Source organism: Triturus cristatus, chromosome 9, assembly GCF_964204655.1.
Source record: "Triturus cristatus chromosome 9, aTriCri1.1, whole genome shotgun sequence".
NCBI classification, from domain to species: domain Eukaryota; kingdom Metazoa; phylum Chordata; class Amphibia; order Caudata; family Salamandridae; genus Triturus; species Triturus cristatus.
In genome coordinates, this window is record NC_140592.1 from 899330994 (window position 1) to 899346563 (window position 15570).

At 47.7% G+C, this 15570-nt stretch overlaps 1 protein-coding gene across 1 annotated transcript in view; it reads right to left on the minus strand.

The window, feature by feature from the left end:
* The window catches only part of VRK1 (VRK serine/threonine kinase 1), a 309962-nt gene that overhangs the window by 168202 nt on the left and 126190 nt on the right, over positions 1-15570 (minus strand). The window lies entirely within an intron of this gene.

Below are 15570 nucleotides of genomic sequence, written 5' to 3' on the forward strand. Positions count from 1 at the left end.
TGAAGAGCTCCTTCTGCGACTGACTGGTTGCGAGAAGAATACTGGCAACTCTACAGACTGATTGAGATGAAACAGAGAAATTACTTTAAGGAGGAATTTGGGATTTGTCCTGAGACCACTTTGTTGTGATGGAGTTGAAAAAAATGGTTCTTGAATAGTTAGTGCCTGTAATTCACTGACTCTAAGGGAAATAATGGCTACAAGGAAAGCGACTTTCCATGTAAGAAATTGCAAATCGCATTTATGCAGAGGTTCAAATGGAGGGCCCATTAATCTTGTGAGAACAATATTTAAGTTCCACACTGGTGAGGGTGGTACCCTTGGAGGAATTATTCTTTTGAGGCCTTCCATAAATGCTTTGATGGAAGGTACTCTGAACAGTGATAGATGTTGTCTATTTTGTAAGTAGGCTGCTATTGCAGCGAGGTGTAACCTAATAGATGTGTTTTCCAGATTACACCGTTGAAGATGTAGTAACATATGATGTATTTGAAGAGACACATCTAATGGATTGATAGTGTTGTTGGTACAATATATCTAGGCTTTGCTGTTTTCAGTTTCTATTATTGGTAAATTCTGATGGGGTTTTTTCAGTGTTTTCAAGTGATTTCAATACCTTAAAAAAGGAATATGCTACTTACCAGTATGCATCTGTTCTTGGCATGTAGAGCTGCAGAGTTGTACACTTAGCATAGATCGCCATCTGGTGTTGGGCCCGGATGTTTGCAGTTTGTTTTTCTTCTTGGACAGTCTTTGGAAGTCACGAGTTCGGTGACTCCTCCTTCGGTCCGTACTGCGCATGGGCTTCGGCTCCATCCTCAGATTGTTTTTCGCCAACAGGGAAATGATGGAGCGTAGTAATAACAGTGAGAAACCCATGTGTGTTGTATCTAAATAAGATGTACTGGAACGGATACAGGTAGCCGGGTGGGCGTGTACAACTCTGCAGCTCTACATGCCAAGAACAGATGCATACTGGTAAGTAGCATATTCCGTCCGAGGCATATGAGCTGCAGATTGTACACTTAGCATAGATTATATAGCAGTACCCAACCTTAGCGGCGACCACCGGTATCCGTTGCAGTGGTTTGATAAAGTGTCTTTAGTACAGCCTGGCCCACCCTAGCTTGCTGCTTGGAATGCACATCTACACAGTAATGTTTTGTGAAGGTGTGCGGTGTAGACCATGTGGCTGCTTTGCAGATGTCATCTAAGGGTATATTCCCTAGAAAAGCCATAGAAGCCCCTAACTTTCTTGTAGAGTGGGCTTTAGGCGGAACAGATAATGTTCTTTTTGCCTTTTGATAGCAAATTTGTATGCATTTTACAATCCACCTAGCTATCCCTGATTTAGAAATGGGGTTGCCTTTATGTGGTGGAGAGAAGGAAACGAACAATTGTTTAGTCTTCCTGAAGGGTTGCGTTCTTTGTATGTAGTATAGCAAAGCCCTTTTCACATCGAGTGTGTGTAAGGCCCTTTCTGCAACAGATTGAGGTTGCGAGAAGAAGACAGGTAATTCCACCGATTGATTGAGATGGAAGGGGGAAATGACCTTGGGCAGAAACTTCGGATTTGTGCGAAGTATGACCTTGCTGTGATGTATTTGTATGAAGGGTTCCTGTATAGTGAACGCTTGTATTTCACCAACCCTTCTAAGGAAGTGATAGCTACGATAAAAGCTGTTTTCCAGGTGAGAAACTGTAGCTCACATTTATGCATTGGTTCGAAGGGCGGACCCATTAGTCGTGTAAGAACTAAATTTAGATTCCATACAGGGGAAGGTGGTGCCCTGGGAGGAATTACTCGTTTAAGGCCTTCCATGAAGGCTTTAATAGCGGGCACTCTGAAGAGTGATGAATGCTGTCTGTTTTGTAGATAAGCAGCGATCGCTGCTAGGTGTAGGCGTATGGATGAATATGCCAGGTTACACCTGTGAAGATGGAGCAGATAGCATATGATGTGCTGTATGGATGCATCTAAAGGGTTGATTGTATTGTTACGGCAGTAAATTACAAATCTTTTCCACTTTGCGGCATAGCATGCTCTAGTGGTAGGACGTCTGGCTTCCATGATGATGTTCATGCAATCAGGGGGAAGGTTAAGGCATCCGAATTCTAAGATTTCAGGAGCCAGATCGCCAGGTTGAGCTGAGCTGGGTCCGGGTGCCTGATTTCTCCATGGTTCTGGGTTAGGAGGCATGGGGATAGGTGCAGTTTTTGATGTGGTACCACTGACAGTTGTAGTAGCGTGGTGTACCACGGCTGCCTGGCCCACGTCGGAGCTACCAGAATGAGTGTGAGGGAGTGTTGTTGTAGCTTCCTTACCACTAATGGAATTAGTGGGAGAGGTGGAAAGGCGTATGCAAATCTGCCTGACCAGTTCATCCATATCGCATTGCCCTTGGACAATGGGTGTGGGTATCTGGCGGCGAAGCTTGGGCATTTTTTGTTTTCGTGGGTGGCGAAGAGGTCTATCTGAGGATGCCCCCACTGTTGGAAGAATGGGTGAAGAACTTGTGGATGCAGTTCCCATTCGTGTAGTTGTTGCGTTTGTCTGCTGAGCAGATCTGCCATGGTGTTTTGTACGCCTGGAACGTGCTGTGCCAGGAGAAAGATGTTTTGGGGAATTGCCCATCTCCATATGCTCTGGGCTAAGCGGGAGAGCTGGGGAGAGTGTGTCCCCCCCTGTTTTTGGATATAATACATTGCAGTCATGTTGTCTGTGCGAATGAGGACTGCTTTGCCCGAAATCTGTTTTTGGAAAGATTTTAGGGCTAGAAAGATCGCCAAGAGCTCCAGATGGTTGATGTGGAGCGATTTTTGCTGTGGCGTCCATAGACCTTGCATTGTGAGGTGTAGGAGGTGCGCTCCCCAGCCGGAGAGCGATGCGTCCGTTGTTAGAATCACCTGAGGAACCGGGTCCAGGAACGGCCACCCTTTGGAAAGGTTTGTGGTGTTCCACCACTGCAGAGAGTGATGTGTGCGGCCGTCCACCAACACCAGATCCGTCAGCTGACCCTGGGCCTGGTTCCACTGTTGTGCTAGGCACTCTTGAAGTGGACGCATGTGGAGTCTTGCATGGGGCACTATGAAGATGCAAGACGCCATCATTCCTATGAGCTTCATAAACACTCTTGCTGGAAGAGAGTGTTGGGGAAGGAATGTTTTGCGTAAGGCTTGAATGCTTGTGATTCTGGCTGAGTTTGGATTGGCAATACCTTTGGAGGGGTCTATAGTGGCCCCGAGATATTGCTTTGTGTGAGATGGTATGAGGTGGGACTTTTGGTAGTTCACCGTGAAGCCTAGCTGGTGGAGCAGTTGGATGGTGCTGTTTGTATGTTGCACACATTGGTGGTAGGACGCGGCTTTTATCAGCCAGTCGTCTAAATAAGGGAAGACGTGAATATGTTGACGTCTGAGGTGTGGTGCTACTACCGCTAGGCATTTGGTAAACACCCGTGGTGCGGTGGTGACCCCGAAGGGGAGAACCGTGAATTGGTAATGTTGCCCGTCCACCACGAACCGGAGGTATTTCCTGTGAGAGGGGTGTATTGGAATGTGCAAGTATGCGTCTTTCAGATCCAAGGTTGTGAGAAAGTCTCCCTGACAGAGGAGCGGGAGGACTTGTTGTAGGGTGACCATGTGGAAATGGTCTGAATGTATGTAGGCATTTAGAGGCCGGAGGTCCAGAATGGGCCTGAGGGTCCCGTCTTTCTTTGGTATTAAGAAATATAGGGAGTAGACCCCTAGATTTTGCTGATCGACGGGGACCTGCTCTATAGCGTGTTTTTGGAGGAGGGAGAGTACCTCCTGTTTGAGCAGTGTGGAATGTTCTTGAGACATTGGACGGTGCCTTGGTGGGATATTGGGTGGGGTAGATGTTAGCTCGAGACAGTACCCTGACCGAATGATTTGGGTCACCCATTTGTCCGATGTTATGGACTCCCATGCGTGGATAAAGTTTTGTAGTCTGCCCCCGACCGGAGTGGGATGGTCTGGGGGGAGCGGAGGGAAGTCATTGTGTGGGCGGGGTGGCAGAACGGGTGGTGTTAGTTTTGCCCCTGCCCTTATTGTTGTTGCCTCTGTAACCACCCCTTTGGTTGCCCTTTGAAAAGGTATTTTGAAGAGGGGACTTGTAGGAGGTAGAGGCGCTATCGGTGGAGAAGCCTCTGCCTGTGCCACGAAAGGAGGAGCGTCGAAAGGAACGTTTAGAGGCTTGTGTTTGGAGTGCCCCCATAGACTTTGCTGTGTCTGTGTCCTTTTTCATCTTTTCCAACGCTTCGTCTACCTTTGGCCCAAAGAGAGTTTGTTGGTCAAAGGGGTGATTGAGTATGGACGCCTGGACTTCAGGCTTGAACCCTGAGATCCTGAGCCAGGTATGGCGACGAAGCAGGACACTGGTATTTATGGCTCTAGAAGCAGTGTCGGCTGCATCGAGGGCACACTTAATGGAGGTGTTTGTAATTAGTTTACCCTCCTGTATTAGTTCATGAGCCCTACGCTTGTGTTTCTCGGGAAGGTGCTGCATAAGAGCCTCAAGTTCGTCGTAGTGTGCTCTGTCATAGCGCGCAAGTAGCGCTTGTGTGTTTGCAATGCGCCACATGTTTGCAGCTTGAGAGGCGGTGCGTTTGCCAGACGCGTCTAGGAGTTTGGATTCCTTGTCTGGCGGTGGGGCTTCTCCTGAGGACTGGGAGTTAGCCCGCTTTCTAGCTGTAGAGACAACTAGGGAATCTAAGGGAGCAGGGCCCTTAATGTATGCAGGGTCTGTGGGTGCCGCCTTGTACTTTTTCTCTATTCTAGGGTTTAGTACCCTGGCCCTGACAGGGTCTTTGAACACCTCTGCGGCATGCTTGGTGACACCCTTAAGCATGGGTAAAATAGATGTGGATTTGTCCTGTATGTCAAATGTGTCCAGTAAGAAGTCGTCTTCCACTGGTTCACTGTGCATGTCCACCCCATGGTAGTGTGCTGCTCTCTGCACTAAATGATGAAACCCTAAGGAGTCCTCTGGAGGAGACGGCCTGGATGGGTATAGGTCATCCTGAGGCATATCGGGTATATCAGGGTTATTGTAATCCTCCCATGGGTCTGGGGTCCCCGGTGGAGTGGGATCCATTGGGGCGTCCGCCGGGTGATTGTCCGGGTCCCCGTCGTCCGGATCTGGGGACGGGGTCGGAGAGTAATGAGGTAAAGGTGGCGGAGACCTGGGAGGGGGAGGGGGTGGAAGAGGTGGAGGAGGCAGGGGAGGAGGTAGTGGGGAGGGCACTCTGAGGGGAGAAGTAGCAGAGTCCTTCCGTTTGGGCGGTGGAGGAGGAGCCGGAGTATCAAGGCGTCTTTTCTTGATAATTAAAGTCAATAGCCCAGTCTTTGGATCTTTGGACAGAGTCTTTTGTAAAGGGTCTGGTGTAAACAGAGCCAATGGTGCTGAATCGTCCGTCGGCACCGATGATTTCGGAACCGAGGGCTTCGATGGTTTCTGTGCGCCATGCTTTTTTGGGGCCTCCGTTTTTTTCGGCGTCGAGGGAGTTTTCGGCGCCGGAGCCTCGGTACCGACTGATTTGTGTTTGGTCGGCGCCGAGAGTCCAGGCTTCGGCACCGGTGGCTTCGGAGTCGAGCTGGATATTACTTTCTTCGGTGCCGGATGCTGTTTTTCGGCACCGGGCGTCGGCTGGCTCGATCCCGAGCTGCCGTGAGACTTTGGAGGCTTCGACACCGGGCCCGAAGGTGGGGTGATAGAAGCTTTGGTCTTGGTTTTGCCCGGGCCAGCAGGCGAGGGTGTAACCTGAGTCTCTTTGGTTTTGGGCGCAGGGGTGGGAGGGGGCACAGTACTCACGACCCGCTGCGCCGGTGTGATGTCCTCCACGTCGGAGTCGTCGGCCTCGGAAGCGCTGACGACGTCTTCCTCCTGCTCGGTGTGTATTTGCCCCGAAGCTTCGGCGCCGTCTCCGAAGATGTCCGGTGGAGCTGCAGACGATGAGTGCGCCATGGTGCGTCGAGCTCTTCGATCCCGGATGGTCTTCTTCGATCGAAAAGACTTACAGGCGGGGCAGTCTCTGGCCTCGTGTTCTGGAGAGAGGCAAAGATTACACACCTGATGGAGGTCGGTGTGGGGAAATTTAGACCCACATTTTGGGCACTTTTTGAACGGAGTCCTTTCCATCGGCCGGGACCGGAGTCGAGGAGGGCCCGAAGGCCGGTGCCGATGTACGGGATGGAGAAAGTGCCGCTTCGAGAGATGAAGATGATGATGAAGAAACTCGAAGAAACAAGGATGCGGAAATAAACAATCTGAGGATGGAGCCGAAGCCCATGCGCAGTACGGACCGAAGGAGGAGTCACCGAACTCGTGACTTCCAAAGACTGTCCAAGAAGAAAAACAAACTGCAAACATCCGGGCCCAACACCAGATGGCGATCTATGCTAAGTGTACAATCTGCAGCTCATATGCCTCGAACACAGTGGTTATCAGTGGTTACACATTTTCGCGCCATTAAAAACTACAGAAACAATGTTTTTCCGGTGTTTATGGAACATTTTGCTTTTATTGCTTGCTTTCTGCACTGATAGCACATGGTATATAGACAGTGTAAGTATAGTGTACATGAGGTTCAAATAGATTTTTGCAAATTAAACTTCTTGTAGTACACCATACAATACTTCTTCAGGGAATCTTTGGTCATGTGCGCTCGCTCTTTCCTTCCAATGTAAACTTCTGTGAAAAGGCACTCAACATTGGCACTTGAGATGTGCAACCCCAAAACAGCCAGTACACAATTTGTTAACTCTGGCTACTGACATAGCTTTCCATGCCAAAACTGGTTCATTTGAAGAATGCGATTCTCAGCGCAGGTTCTGCAACATTTGCGCTGATGTGGGCGCTTGTGCATTCAGACATATTAAAGCGGTCAAAAATAAAGCAGCACTTTTGAAACTAGAGAAGAAATTCCCCTTTACGGAAGGGATCTAGAACAGAGTACCACAGTGAGGTTTCATTGACTTCAATTGCCATTGGGGGCGAAGGACATTTCTATGCATCACTTTAAACCATTTCTCATACATTGTAAAATAAAAGTTCCTGAATTGCTCTTCACCATTGCTTTGCTTACCAAGTGGCTGGAACTCTAACATGGAACATGTTGCAGTGCCAAAGTCACTAAAGGTGTTGCCTAGCCTACTCTCCAGGAGATGTTTCACATCTACACCAATTATGCTGAACACTTGGCAGACAAGGGTGTTTTCAGACTCTAGTTTTTTATTATGCCTACTACAGCAGTTATGTTTTCCTATAAAAATCTAAGAATGCAGTAGTGTGTACAATTTGTCACACCACTATCAATATGTGACCAAAGATCCCCACATTTCTTGCCGTTGGCATCACCACTCAGCAAACATTCTGTAAACGGTTGCCACATGGATAATATGGCATTCATAGTCCCTTGGCCTAAGAACCATCAGCTAAGGGACACAGTTGGGACGACTCTTTCTTTGATGCCACACAAAGCATGAAATTATAAATATTTGCGTTTTAACTTCGGTGCATAAGAAAACGGTGCACCAGAATGGACTAAAAGGTCAATAGCATTCTTCATTAACTCTGAAGATTGTAAAGATGCTTTCAGCATACCATCTAGCAAGTGCCAAGGATCTCTTACAGGGAAGCACTTCAGCTCAGGTATCGATTTTGACAGGTCATCACACAACTTTTTCATATACGTAGCGGAATCACTGCAAATGCAAACAATATCACTCTACTCTTTGTTGAACTTGGAAAGAACCTTTTTTGCAGAGCATTCCAAGTGACACTGCGTTCTGTGTTTTCCAAACGTCTGGTGTCATGTTTTAACCACTATCCCAGATATTTGGTGATAGCGCTCTTTTCACATATTCTTGTCACTAAACCTTGCATTGAATGTTTAAAGCCTGAGGTGTTGGCAATTCGCCTACTATCAATACTGACTCCATAGAAACTTGGGGCTGATGTATTAAGGGTTTTTACCTATTCTCTGTGGGTAAATGTGATGACACAAAAATTCGGAAAATTTCTTATGAAACCAGCCATTTTACCCATCAGTGAAAGAATCAAACACAGCCAAAATATCAAATATGATTTTGATGTTTCCTGATTCTCTACAGTTTATAAAATAATTAAACAAGACCTAAAACATGGTTCTAAATCCGGCATCTTTAGACCAAAGACCACAAAACTGAAAAAAACAAAAGGAAGAAAAAATAATATTTTAGTGGCATCCCTAAACAACAAAACTCAAGCAGAATAATGTTAGCCCAGACTTTTACTGCTAGCTTGTATAACAAAGTTACATTATATTGGCCCCTTCAGGAAGAAAAAAAATAAAGACTCTTTTTCCTTTCTTGAATGGCATTTAGTTTGTGGTTGTGCAGGTGTTTTTTTCAGTGTTTATATGTTTTCACTGGTGAGGGCTGTTTCTCCATCAGTGGGGTTTTATCAGTTATTATAGGTTTAAAACTAAAATCGGACAGCCTAAATATATCACAAATCATTTCCACTTGGCTGCGTAGCAGGCTCTAGTGGTGTGTCGTCTAGCTTCTTTTATAACATTGATACAGTCAGGAGGTAGGTTAAGGTAACCAAAGTCTATGACCTCAGGAGCCAGATCGCTAGGTTGAGCTGTGCTGGGTCCTGGGTGTCAGATCTCTCCATGGCTTTGGGTTTAGAGATGTGGGGAGAGATGTAGTTTTTGGTGCAGGATTACAGATTGTTCCAGTAACGTGGTGTACCACAGTGGTCTGGCCAATGTTGGAGCAACTAGGATGAGAGTCAGTGAGTGTTGCTGCAGTTTTCGCACCCCTAGTGGAATGAGTGTGAGAGGTGGAAAGGCGTATGCAAATTTGCCTATCGCAAATTTCCATATCGCATTGCCTCTGGACAATGGGTGTTTATATCTGGTGACTAAGCTTGGGCATTTGGCGTTTTCGTATGTGGTGAACAGATCTAGCTCTGGTTGCCCCCAAGTTTGGAAAAATGGTTGAAGAACTTGCGGATGAAGTTCCCACTCGTGAATCTGTTGCGTCTGACAACTTAACAGATCTGCTATGCGGTTTTGAACTCCTGGAACGTGTTGGGCTAGGAGAAAAATGTTCTGTGGAATAGCCCATCTTCAAATGCTTTGTGCTACTTGGGAGAGTTGCAGGGAGTGTGTCCCGCCTTGTTTCTGTATGTAATACACTGCTGTCATATTGTCGGTGCGGACTAGAACAGCTTTGCCCAGAATGTGTTTCTGGAAGGACTTTAATGCTAGAAATATGGCTAGTAACTCCAGGTAATTGATGTGGAGTAACCTTTGTTGAGGTGTCCACCTGCCCTGCATGGTGTGATGTAATAGATGAGCTCCCCAGCCGGAGAGCGATGCGTCCGCTGTTAGCACAATATGTGGAACAGGCTCGATGAACAGTTGCCCTTTGGAAAGGTTTTTGGTGTTCCACCACTGCAGAGAGCGATGCGTGCGACCGTCCACCAACACCAGATCTGTTAGCTGACCTTGAGCCTGGTTCCACTGACGTGCTAAACATTCTTGTAGAGGACGCATCTGGAGTATTGCGTGAGGTACTATGAATATGCAAGAGGCCATCATCCCTATTAGCTGCATTAACACTTGAGCTGGGAGAGTGTGTTGCGGCAGAAACTTTGTAATGAGGCTGTGTATGCTTGCTATCCTGGTTGAACTGGGATACACAAGTGCTTTTGCGGTGTTTATTGTCGTGTGTGGGACGGTTGTAGGTGAGACTTTGCATGGTTTATGGTAAACCATAAGTCGTGAAGTAGTTGGATTGTGACGCAAGTGTGGTGTACACACTGATCATATGACTTGGCTTTTATTAGCCAGTCGTCCAAGTAGGGAAAGACATGAATCTGTTGTCTTCGCAGGTGAGCTGCAACGACTGCTAGACATTTGGTGAAAGCCCTGGGTGCTGTGGAGACCCCGAATGGAAGTACCGTGAATTGGTAGTACTGGCCGTCCACTACAAACCGGAGATATTTCCTGTGAGAGGTGTGAATGGGAATATGACAGTAGGAGTCCTTGAGATCTAAAGTGGCAAGGAAATCACCTTGTGTAAGAAGAGGAAGGACTTGTTGAAGGGTGACATGTGAAAGTGGTCTGATTGTATGTACAGGTTTAGGGGTCTGAGGTCCAGGATGGGTCTGAGAGAGACATCCTTCTTTGGAATGAGGAAATATAGGGAGTAAACCCCTGTGTTTTGCTGATACAGGGGAACTGGTTCTATTGCATATTTTTGTAGGAGGGAGATTACCTCCTGCTTTAATAGTGTTAAATGTTCTGTTGACATTGGACGTTGTCTGGGTGGTATGTTTGGGGGGGTAGAGGTGAGTTCCAGACAATAACCTGACTGAACTATTTGCCTCACCCACCTGTCGGTAGTGATGTTGTTCCAGACAGGTACGAACTGTAGTAATCTTCCCCCGACCGGAGTGGGATGGTCTGGGGGGAGTGGAGGGAAGTCATTGGGTAGGGGTGGAGGCGGATCGACTTGTTTGTTTTGCCTCTACCTTTGTTATTGTTGCCTCTATAGCCTCCTCTTTGGTAACCTTTGGTGAATGTGGTTTGGGCGGGCGCCATATAAGACGTGGAGGGGTAGTCAGACGAATAGCCTCTGGAGGTGCCTCTTTAAGAGGAGCGACTAAAAGAACGTCTGGAAGCTTGCGATTGCAAAGCTCCCATTGATTTGGCAGTGTCAGTGTCTTTCTTCATCTTTTCCAGAGATGAATCCACAGCAGGACCAAAGAGGTGTTTTTGGTCAAATGGCTGGTTAAGGATGGAGGTTTGCACCTCTGGCTTAAACCCTGAAATGCGTAGCCATGCATGCCTACTTAGCAGGACACTTGTGTTGATGTCTCTTGATGCGGTGTCTACGACATCTAGAGCGCACCAAATGGAGGTGTTGGTGATGAGCTTACCCTCCTGTATGAGGTCGCTGGCCTTAGTTTTATATTTGTCAGGGAGGTGTTGCAATAGGGTTCCAAGTCATCATAGTGTGCCCTATCGTATCTGGCCAACAGTGCCTGAGTGTTCGCTATGCGCCATATATTAGCTGCTTGTGACGCTGTACGCTTGCCAGAGGCGTCTAAGAGCTTTGATTCTTTGTCAGGTGGTGGCGTGTTCCCCGATGTTTGTGAATTAGCCCTTTTTCTGGCAGTGGAGACCACTAGGGAATCCAATGGTATTTGTCCCCTGAAGTATTAAGGGTCTGCTGGGGCAGATATATACTTTTTCTCAATCCCGGGGTTAATAACCATAGCCCTAACAGGGTCTTTGAACACCTCTGTGGCGTGTCTAATGACTCCCTTTAACATAGGAAGAACAGAAGTGGACTTTTGGGCTGTATCAAATGTGTCCATTAAGAACTCTTCCTCCACAGGGTTAGTGTGTAAATCCACCCCATGGTATTGTGAAGCCCTATGAATGAGTTGGTTATAACCCATGGTGTCCTCTGGAGGGGAAGGTCTAGAGGGATAGATGTCCTCTTGTGGTATATTGGGGACTTCTGGTGTATTATAATCGTCCCATGGGTTTGGGGTTGAAGGCAGACTAAGATCTGGGTCATCGTCTGCAACCACCTCCCCATCATCATCTGAGGTGGTATCATCATCTGCTGGTGGAGATGAGGGTGGAGATGGAGAAGGAGAGTGATGTGGAGGGGTAGGTAGAGGAGGAGGTGGTGAAGGGACTCTGGAGAGGAGATGTTGCAATGTCTCTTCTTTGGTGGAGATGGGGCCAGTAGAGGCATGTCCATTGGTTTCTTAGGAATTATAGTGAGGTGCCCTGTTTTAGGGTCTTTAGTAATCGTTTTTTGCAGTGGATCTGGTTGAAAAGGTTCTTCTGTTTGAGGTTGGCCTTTAGGTGCACCGATTCCGAAGCGGATCTTTGCTCTTTAGCATTGAGAGCATGAGTTTTTTTAGTCTCGAATGGGGCCTGCAGGACCGGTTGTTGTTTCGGTTCCGAGTTTTTTTTTGGTTCCGGTGGTGTTGTACTTGGTTCCGATGGCTTTTTTCGGAGCCAATGGCTGTGTACCAGTATGTTTCGGTGTCGTTGTGGTAGTCGGCACAGTGGAGGAAGAGGGTTTGTTTTTCAGTGCCGGGGTCTTGGTGTCGGCTCCGACGGCAGGCCGACTCGATCCAGAGTGGCCTGAAGGCTTAGTTGTAGACTTCTTAGCCGGGCCCGGAGGCAGAGCATGAGAAGTAGTGTACCGGTGAGCACCTAGGCCAGAAGGAGAAGGTGTCACCGAAGCCTTTTTGGGGGTTTTAAGGAGGGAGTCGGGGTCGACATCCGTACTTACGACCCGCTGCCCAGGAGTGATGTCTTTGACGTCGGAGTCATCTTTGGAGTCGTTGCCGAGGTGTTTGGCCCGCTCTTTCTCTGGTACATCGACGCCCTCGTGGAAGATGTCGTCGGGAATGGATGTCGATGAGCGAGCCATGGTTCGTCCAGCTCGACGGTCCCGAATAGTCTTTTCGGAGCGGAAGGAGGCACAAGCTGGACAGTTTTTGGCCCTCGTGCTCCGGTGAAAGACACAGGCTACACACCTCATGAATAACTGTGTGTGGAAACTTCGATCCACAATAAGGACACTTTTTAAATTGAGTCCTTTCCATGAGCCACATGCTGTGGCCTAGGTAGGCCCGGAGGACTTCGTCGACGACCGGAACCGAAGACTTCGAAGTTGAAGATGCGCGTCGATTAGGACTCGCGATCGAAAACAATACCGGAGAAACGGTGAAGGATTGCGCGTCGAAAGTTGTAATGTTCACGGTACCGAACTGGAGCACGAGAAACACATCCGAGCCCGATGGCGGAAAAAAAAGCCGAAGCCCATGCGCACTTCCATCCAGAGGAGGAGTCACCTATCTCGTGACTTCCAAAGACTTTTCTAAGACAAAAACAAGTGCAAACATCCGGGCCAAAGACCAGATGGCGATCTATGCTAAAGTATGTGATCTGCAGCGTATATGCCTCGAACATAAAGTTATAGTGCTTAGAAAAACAATAGCTCTGGCTATCCCGATGTGCTGACTGGGGATGAATCCACAAATTCAGGCTGACCGCAATGGAGTGCAGGCCGGCTACAGAGTTGCAAAGACCCTGGTTACAGTACCTTGAAGAGGTCAAGAATCAAAAGTGGTGTGAGGTGCCGGAAAGGGGAGGCAGTTGGGGCATCGGTTCCTTACTGCTGTGTAGGTCGTTGGCACGTCGGCGCTCAGGGACAGTGCATTGCACAAAGGAGGTGAGGCATCACTGAAGCAAGTGAGACATTGATGCCTGGAGGCGGTACAGAGTCGTTGAGTCACAGACGCCCAGGGACGATGTGAGGCCCATGGGAGGTGATGCGGTGTTTGTAGCGAGGTGTCTGTTTCGATGTCAGTGCGGTGTCGATGAAGCATCGAGTGTCAAGCCACGAGGCATCATGTCACACCACGGGGCCACAGGTGCTGCGGCGGAGTTGGGCCTCATGGACTTTGGTGATGCGGTTCACGAGACTCATGCAGTGGCGGTTTTTCTGAGAAGCTGTGGCAGAGCTTGAGTTCTACGTCGAGGTCCTTGCCTTGAGCAGGGACCACTGTTTCAGTGCAGGCAGCGGCGCGGCATCAAAGTGCAGAGCTGCGCAGGTTCAGAAGTAGCACTCAAAGTTGATGTGTTGGTTTCTTGTTTTTAGCACAGAAATCACTCCCAAGGGCCAGGAACTGGATTTGGCACCACTTGGCAGAGTAGGACTTCCATTAGAGGAGCCCAGGTGCTGTAGGTGAAGTCTTTGATGGCCAAGACATTGGAGAAACTTTAGACAGCAGGATGCACAGATCAAAGTCCAGTCCTCTCTTAAGGACCAGCTATCCCATTATTGGGAATTAATGCCCAGTAGATCCAGGCCTCCTGATATCTGGAAACCATTTGTGGCCTGGTTGGGTGCAGGAGGGTCTGACCTCCGAGGTGACTGAGCGGCATGACATTAGTAGTATTGCTATGAAATAGATGCCTTCACTGACACCTACTGGGCTAGGGTTTCACATATAAGGATTCAGGCGGAGAGCGATCGGAGATAAGCGCAAAAGGGGGGGACTGGTGGGTCAACTGGACCACAATGACTGCAAAAAAGTCACACGACATGTAGGGTGATGCAATAGTAAATTTGTGTAAGGCAGGTGGGGAGGGATGTTGTTGTTATGTTTCTTTAAGCATAAACATTACGTTATAAGCTGTAATAAGATCATCAGCTGACATTGTGGACTGTGCGATACAGGAACTATACATTGCTGCCGGCCCAATGAGTTGTAGGCGTAAGAGCTGTGTCCTGATGACAAAGTTTATATAGGTTTCATGCTGCCGGCCTCCGGGGGTGTGGGCAAACAGCTGTGTCAACTGAGATCTACGTACTAAACTTTAAAAAAATAAAAAAACGTCCAGTCCTCTCACGCCCAGTAAAGAAGCAGCATGCAAAACAAAGCAAGCAGCAAAGTGGCAGTCCCTCCTGGCAGCATGACAGCTATTTCCTCTTCCTGGCACAATGTCCAAAGTCAAGAAGTGTTACGAGTATATGGTGTCAGAGGTCCAGTACTTATACCCATTTTAGTCTTTGAAGTAGGGAGATTTCAGAACGGTCTTTGTAGTGCACAAGACCCTGCTTTTCCTGGCCCTGGCTCCAGACAAACTACAGGGGTGTATGCAGCTTTTTGTTTGGGGATAGGCACAGCCCTATTCAGGTGCAAGTGTCAACTCCTCCCACCACTCTAACTCAGGAAGACCCATCAGCCTGGTGGATAGGCCATCAGAATATGCCTGGCACACCTCAGCTCCCTTTGTGTGTGACGGTCTAGAGTGAATTCACAAAGCCCAACTGTTAACCAACCCAGATGTGTATTCTAGAGACAGGCAGAGGCACAGTATGCTTAAAGTAAGAAAATGCCAACTTTCTAAAAGTGGCATTATCAGACCTGCAACTTAAAAACCAACTTCTTCACAAAAAAAGTCTTTGTAAATTGTGCGTCAAGAGACACCAAACTGCAATTTTTGACATGTTCCCAATTGGAATATACACTTGTAAAGTGTTACAAGGCAGCTCCAATGCTAACCTATGGGAAAGATGGCTCTTGCTGTAGTGAAAAAATTAATGTAGTAGTTTTTCACTACCAGGACATGTAAAACTTAATAGCACACATCGTAGCTTTTAAATACACTGCACCCTGCTAATGGGTCTACCTAGGGCCTACCTTAGGGGTGCCTTACATGTAATAAAAAGGGAAGGTTTAAATATGCCAACCATGGAGAAAACAAATATACTATGTTTAAGAGGACATAGCATATGGACTTTAGCACTGATTAGCGGTGTTAAACTGCACAGTCCTAAAGCTAACAAAAAGGTCAGAAAAATAGGCAAAGGAAAGCAAAAGGTTTGGGGAAAACCCTGCAAAAGGGCCAGGTCTAACAGGAACCAGGAAGTAGATTGAGAGAGTTGGATAACTCACACCACAAACGTGTTGAGTTGTCATAACTGAAAAGAGTAGGAGTGGGGGAATAAGCATGA